Genomic DNA, 7981 nt, shown 5'->3' on the forward strand with positions numbered 1-7981 from the left:
CTCCTCTGACCAGAGCGGGGTGTATGAAAGACACTGTTGTGGCAGGGTTATGGCCCTGCGGGGGCAGGGTTAGGGTAGGGCAGTGTGTCAGCCTGTGTGTGTGTGTGTGTGTGTGTGTGTGTGTGTGTGTGTGTGTGTGTGTGTGTGTGTGTGTGTGTGTGCTGAGAGGAAGAAGAACAGTCCCTTGTTGTGGTTATCTGATAGTGCTGAGTATCTGCTGCTCAGAGTGACACCAGGAGTTCTACCTATCTATCTAGACTGGTGACTATGTCCTTCTAGCAGACAACTCACCCCTCACTGTGAGTCAAGATGGCCCAGTCAGAGTGAGAACACACACACACAACACAGCCCCTCCCATCGTTTTAGAATCGCTTAGTTTTCACTTAGTGTTCATTCCTTCCTCATCCAGGTGAGTCTGGCTGAGATTGACTTCTCTCTCTCTCTTTTTGAAGGGAGCCCAGAGTATCAGACAGGCTCCAATCGAAGTGTTTCATAACTCGTTCTGCCGTTTTTCAGTACGTGACAGATGTCTCTCTCCTGTGACAGCACAATAGGGAGAATAAAATGGCAGTGCAGCGCTTCTCCAGTAAATGGATGACCTCTGATCCCACTCCTCTGTGGCACACAGACAGAGAGGCAGAGAGGGCCAGACGAACACAGACAGGCTGACTGACAGAATCTGAGACAGACAGAAAGACAGAACCAGAGGTTCTGACAGGCAGACGGAGAGTCTCGTAGAAGGAGAAACAGAGAATGGGAGAGAGAGAGAGAGAGAGAGAGAGAGAGAGAGAGAGAGAGAGAGAGAGAGGAGGGAGAGAGACAGAGTACCCTTCCTCGCACGGCCCTGGTCGTACAATGTAGCATTGTACTGCGTTTCCTTCTTTCTACGGGGGTGGGGTGAAGGTGGGAGGCGTAGTAGAAAGGGGAGTCCACACTCCTTTCCTAGGCAGACCACTTCAGGCTATTTAGACCAGCAAAAAGCCGAGAGGGTCACAGAAAGGCTCAGAACAACACAGGAATAGCCAGGAGCAGAACTCAGATGGTGGTGAAACCTTCTACCGGGCACACCCTCTGGAGCAGGCCTAGGAGAAGCTCGATATGGTGCTACAGCTCACAGCACGAATGAGTACACACACTCAGGACCCACGCACACAACCAGCATACACACACGACCAAGACACACACACACACACCCGACCAATACGCACTCACAGCCGACGCATGCTTGATGCACACACACACACACACTCAACTAACAACTGTAAATGGCATGTGAAACCTCAGCAGGGAAATCAGAGCACCCTGCCAGGAGGACGGCCCCAATAATTACAGCTTTTACAGGCTCAAGTTCTTTTAATAATTTTTACTGTAGAGAGGGTGTGTGTATGTGTGTGTAAGGATGTGTGTGGGAGCGTGTTCGTGTGTGTGGGGATATGCATGTGGGAGCATGTTCGGGTTTTGCATATGTGTGTGTGTGTGTGTGTGTCTGCTGGAGCAGTAGCTATGAGACAGAATGCAGCTCATTTGACAGTGATTATGTTCAGTTGAAGACAGTCTTGTTTGGAAGGTAGCCTGTGGGGATGGGATGCCATATGAACCGTGTAATAGACCAGCTATTATCTCCCAGACATTAACTACAAATCAGCCTGGGTCATGACATCTAAATGACACCATGTAAACAACAATATTACTGTGGTCACATTCTAATATTGGCCTAGTACATCAAACCAATGAACAAGCACATTCAGATTCTGCCTCATGTAGCTAGCGTGTTGCTACTCACCCAACATTGTGACTCTGGTTCATCAAGGTTGTAAAGTATTGGGGTGAGGGGTGGGGGGTGAGGTGTGGAGGGTATGCTCAAATTCTGAAGTAAGAGGAGAGAAGTAATCAGGCCAATCACTCTTTCACCTGCTCAAGGACTCTGGAAACACCCGCTCTTCTCTCTGACTCTTTTCCCTCTCCACCACTCCAGTAAAACGCATCAACAGTCCTCGGTTACTAGTGAGAATATATGGGTGTAGAAGGCAAGGCAGTACAGAAGGCAAATACATGGCAGTATAAAGAGCAGCGTCAAAGAAAAACAGCAGAATGCTCCTTTATTCCCACATAAAATAAAAACCTCCTCAACTTAATTACCATGCAATTACTTATCTACTCTCAAACTGCAGCAATCACAGCACTTTTGCACAGATAAGACTGGGCTGATGTGAGGTGTGAATGTTTCCTTAACATGCACGTAGCATGAAGAGAATGTTTTCAGTCTGTCACGCCTGCTCCTTGGCCCAATATCACAGGTATGGTTTTGAAATATCCGGCCTATCATTTCGGGTTAGTTTAAAAGACTCCACCCCGGAGATAGCCTGGTATTTGCTGCTCTTTACCAAGGTGTATATTACTGTCCACCCTGAATCAGGCCTGCAGATTTGGGGCAGCTCTGAATTGAGAGGGAGTTTAAGTCAGGAAACTGCCTTCCTCCTCTCCTGCTTGAGGTAAGCTTATATCTAAGCCAGTATGACAGGACAGGTGGAAACCTGTGCTCCTCTTCATAGCTGACACACATTTGTTCGGGCCAGGTGAGATAAGGGATCTTTCTGAAGGAAGGGTGTGTTTCTTTGAGGAGTATTCAATCCTGGCTGACCACATTGGTGTAACTATCCACACATTTCCCTGCACTGACAAGGGAACTGAGAGTCACCTGATTGTTTCCTCAGTCTGTTATTGTGATGGTGTTCAACTTCCTGTGGGAGGCCAGGGTCAGCTGATGCCCTGGAACATACAGGAACTACCACAGCAAGATACCCTGACCCTGTGTTACCCCACCACTGCCCTCTGTCAATACACACTAGTTACCTTGTTACCACATGTCAATATTCACACTATTAGCCCTAGTCAATAATATCAACCCCGACTCACCCACATAGGGGAAACCAGACCAGGATATGGTTTTTGTTGTCAGTTGTTTAGTGATGTTTGGAGTATGGAACACCATTAACAGATAAGATTAGCCTGTTTTATGGTGGAAAGAAGAAGTCCAGTTTGTGTTGCGATGTAACGATGACTGGTGGAAAGACATGGCTTCATCAGTATCAAAACCAAAATATAAAAATCATAAAAAAGGACAAATCAGAGGCATGGTGTGAATGTGATCAATTAAAGAAGGGACAGTGAAAAGAGAGAGAGGGAGGTAGGGAAATAGAATAGAGAGAAAGAGAAGAAATGAACAGGCTTCTGGAAGAAAAGACATAACCAGCAGATCTAATTAGAGATAGCAGCTAGGTCTGTTACCTCAGACCAGACTAAACGACAGCGGAGAGGATGACATAAACCTGAGGAACTGCTTTAAGACAGGAGCCATTGCTCACTGATGATTACCCGTGTCTGTGACTCTAGTCCAGAGATCTGTGTTGAGTGACTCTGTCGGACCAAAGAGGGTACTTAGTCTAGACCTCGTCACAGGCTGATGATGTCATGATGAGACCACAGTGCCTGGCTATGAATGTTTGATTAGTGCTCCCTCACAAACCCCAGGATAGCAGTCTCTCAGACATGCCTAGATCCAGAATTGCATAGTATTTATGCCCACAGTGTCCCTGCCTGCCTGTGCCTGATAGAGCAAAGCCTGTTCTGAAGGTTCGAGGATGTAGGACTGTTTTAGTCATTACAGCAGGGTAGTTACAATGGTCACCTCAAATTTAAATGAACTAAAACAAAGACAGTCAGGATGAGCAGCGTTGGGTCACTCTGTATAGCTCTATTGGCATTTTGAAAGGCTTGTTGATTGTGGGAAAAGTGCTATATTCTCAACAACTACTTTGACTACACAACATGACAAACCGTGGATGCAGCCTGAGTAGTGACGCCGCTCTCAGACCCATTCATCACTAACGGACAGTGGAAAAGGGCAAGTCTGTCTCTGCATTCTTAATCTATGATCACAGCGATCTGGATTAGTCGGCTGTAATGCTGCTGGCTGCGGCCGATAAAAAGACACCCATCCAGCCATACAAGACAGACAGCAGCTAGACACGACAGGCGACGACTGTTTGTGCAAATGTTATTGTGGGGCGGCCCGTGTGTTGACCCGCTGATAATTACAACTTTCTACTACCCTGTGATTTAAACATCCTTGTCGTCAACAAAGACCAACATCTTTACTGTTGAGGGGACACACAATCACAGCATGATACGCTATCTCTCTAACACAAACCCATCAACGTTCCATAGGGACTACATTACAGATTTCCAATGCCCAGGTCGGGCTACGTGATCAGAAAATTACATTATGAAGAAATCTATGGTTTTGGTCATTGAAAGGGATATGCCGGTCAATAAATGTGGCCATTCAAGAAAGATAGGCAACATTTTTGTCAAATAAAACCTTTTCTAATTTTTCTAAAAACATCTGCGCTGTAAACAGATGTGTGAGATTTCCAAGCAAGGTTGTGGATTGTGGAAACGGAGGCGCGGATTCGAATACACCCTGATCGCGTACCAAAGCCTCGTCAAATTCTGGCGTCCTGCTTGACGGGCATTTGTTGTAGCATATCCACGTAATAAACATGCCTGTTACATTAGTAAGCAAATATCTACCATGCTAAACGTTGTTTATCAACCTGTCGGAAAGAAATCAGCTCTCTAGGAAAAAACGTTCTCCGCCTTGAATGTAGCCTACACATGGAGGGCAATTAACGTGTCGTTTGCGAAATAACAAAACACATTAAATGGACGAAAGAAGCCACAATCATTCCACGATGGTATATCCACAAAACAAGAATTTTGCTACCGAATGTGTTTATTCTTTCGAAAAAATATGTTTTTAACGCCCCCTTTGTTCTGAATGGAGCGGCAGCTACCCTTCCATCACATACACACGGGGTAGGCTGCCTAAGCGCACCCGTCCACCGAAACATTTTACGCACCCTTCCATCACAATATAAAATGGACTATGCGACAAGACTCACAATTGAAACAATACATTCCCAACTGTTTGCATATTGGGTATTCAGACAGCTACGACTATGTGTTGTTGCTGGCTAGAGTCGCAGAAGAACGGCAGCATGTCCCACCATATCAGACGCTGCAGCCCCCCACAGCATCGTGAGGGTCGTAGCTAGCTACCGAGCCCGGGATCGTGAACGGACTGAACCTACCTGTGTTTAAAGTGCAACAGTTATCCTCTTCTACGTTATCGCCAGGTCTTGTGATACACATGTAAATCTTTGACAATAGACTATGTGTGAAATTCTCCTAAATAAACTAACAGGCAAGGCATTCACGGCTTCAGTTGCATGGCAGTCTTTCTCTCCAGCTAGCTACCCATTGGGAACGGTGCTCTTGCTTTCTTCTGGAGCTGGGGGGGCTTGAGTAACTATCGCTTTATGGAATGTACCACTCTGAAACGGGGGTTCCCACTCACAACCGGCCGCTGCTACACGGAATATGTCAATTAAATATACATATATTACCTTTTAATTCGATACGGCGAGTGTCCAGATATACAATGATGTTTACACTAAATTTGTGAGTCTATTTAAGAGGCTAATATGCAGGGCAGCATTTAGGCATGTGCTCCAAACTTCCCTGAAATGATCATTGGAACCGCCTCGCCCTTAATCGAGAATATTTCTACCAAACCCAGATGTTGGAGAAAACGCCGTACGTATTTCAAGGCGGACGGACATGTCCTCAGTCAAACAGAAATTAGTTAATTGTTTTTATAACATAAAATAGGATTCGGAGAAATATGACTTTCAATAAACGCATGAGTCAGAACCGTTGTAAAGTTTAATAAAATGTCTTTGCATTTCGGAAAGAAAAAAAATCAGAGGAAATCCTATAATAGGTTTTCTTAACGTCTAAGAGAGATGTTTATTTCAAAATGTAAAAGAAAAGGCAGGACACCTGTTACTGTACTGCTGTGACCCGGATTTACATCTGCCCTCATCTTAATAGCTGTGGTCACAATGTAGTCCATCCCTCTTCTCTGTCTGCCCCCTCCCTTCTCCTCAAACCCTCCGCCTCTGTAATTGTACATGTGTCTAATTAAAGCCAGTTGGGGGGGGGGGGGGGCAACCCTCTCCTCCTGTGTTCCTGGCCACAAGCTGCCCACAGTAAAGACGCAGAGGCAGATAGTTGGACGTGAGAGGAGGGTGGAGAGAGGGAAATGGATGGAAGAGCAGGGAAAAGCAATGGAGGACTGGAAGACGTGGACTGAGGAAAAAGACTGAAAGGACAGAGATGAGCAACACGAAGGGAGGAGAAGAAGGGGAGGGAAGATGGAGAAACAGCGGAGGACGGGAGTATAAAGCACTTTGAGTGCAAGAAAGGCGCATTACAAATAACATGTATTATTATTGTTATTACAAAAGGGAGGAAGAGAGGGTGGCAAGAGGGAGGAAAGAACAAATGTGATGGAGGGAATCACAAGCCCAGTATTTTCCTGCTCCACTCTTCACTCTTCTGATTCAGATTCAGATTCATGCCTCCAGACAGCTCTCAGTCAGCAGCCCTCTTCATGCTCCACTCCTTCCACCACCACAGTGCTGGAGTCAGGCGCATGTCACAAGTGTGCTTCCAACTGCTGACCTTCCTCATGGCCATTTATAACAGCACCAGAGACAAAAAGAGGAATTGACCCAGTCACCAGAGTGTTTCAAAAACACAAGTAAAAAAAACAAAGGGCAAGTCTTCCTATCACATGTGTGTTGTACAAATCCAGTATGTGATGCGTTTAACATGCCCCTTCCCTCCTGTCCTGTAATAATCATTCATCATCTGGTTGGGCTTGTGGGTGGAGCCTGTCCATTCCGATGATGTCAGGTCCTCTCAGGAAGAATCCTTATTAACTAGATTGCATTCATTATTAGACTGAAGCCATTCTGCAAGGCCAGCAGCTTCAAATGCAGGGGCTAGTCCCCTGTGGCCCTGCCCTGCCTGATGGCTGCATGTCTGCCTCTGGAGTTGGAGCTGGGGCTGGGGTGGAGGCTAGGACTAGGGCTAGAGCTGGCAGTGAAGCTGGGGCTGGGGTGGAGGCTAGGACTAGGGCTAGAGCTGGCAGTGAAGCTGGGGCTGGGGTGGAGGCTAGGACTAGGGCTAGAGCTGGCAGTGAAGCTGGGGCTGGGGTGGAGGCTAGGACTAGGGCTAGAGCTGGCAGTGAAGCTGGGGCTGGGGTGGAGGCTAGGACTAGGGCTAGAGCTGGCAGTGAAGCTGGGGCTGGGGTGGAGGCTAGGACTAGGGCTAGAGCTGGCAGTGAAGCTGGGGCTGGGGTGGAGGCTAGGACTAGGGCTAGAGCTGGCAGTGAAGCTGGGGCTGGGGTGGAGGCTAGGACTAGGGCTAGAGCTGGCAATGAAGCTGGGGCTGGGGTGGAGGCTAGGACTAGGGCTAGAGCTGGCAGTGAAGCTGGGGCTGGGGTGGAGGCTAGGACTAGGGCTAGAGCTGGCAGTGAAGCTGGGGCTGGGGTGGAGGCTAGGACTAGGGCTAGAGCTGGCAATGAAGCTGGGGCTGGGGTGGAGGCTAGGACTAGGGCTAGAGCTGGCAGTGAAGCTGGGGCTGGGGTGGAGGCTAGGACTAGGGCTAGAGCTGGCAGTGAAGCTGGGGCTGGGGTGGAGGCTAGGACTAGGTTCTGTGTGAATTAGTGAAACCCAAAGACCTATTCTAAGTGCTACTCACAGATAGACTGTTATATTGGGGAACCTCTGACTGCCTCAGTTAAACCTGCCTCATTAACCTCAATATGAATAAATGATTCGAAGAGTCATTAATTCTTCAGCTCCAGCTCTGAGAAGACGATTGATATGTACTGTTTCTAAGAGGGCTGCCGGCAACTTCTTTCTGTTAACCCCACATACGTATTCTCTGCAGTACAGTTCCAGGCCTATACTATACATGCTTCAAAATTGTTTGTTCAGAAACATGTTTTAAGTTCTTTAGCAAAGTTAGGTGTTTACATTTAACAAAAGTACTTTCGTAACTCATAGAC

The sequence above is a fragment of the Osmerus mordax genome, chromosome 7 (genome assembly GCF_038355195.1).
Source record: "Osmerus mordax isolate fOsmMor3 chromosome 7, fOsmMor3.pri, whole genome shotgun sequence".
Lineage (NCBI taxonomy): Eukaryota > Metazoa > Chordata > Actinopteri > Osmeriformes > Osmeridae > Osmerus > Osmerus mordax.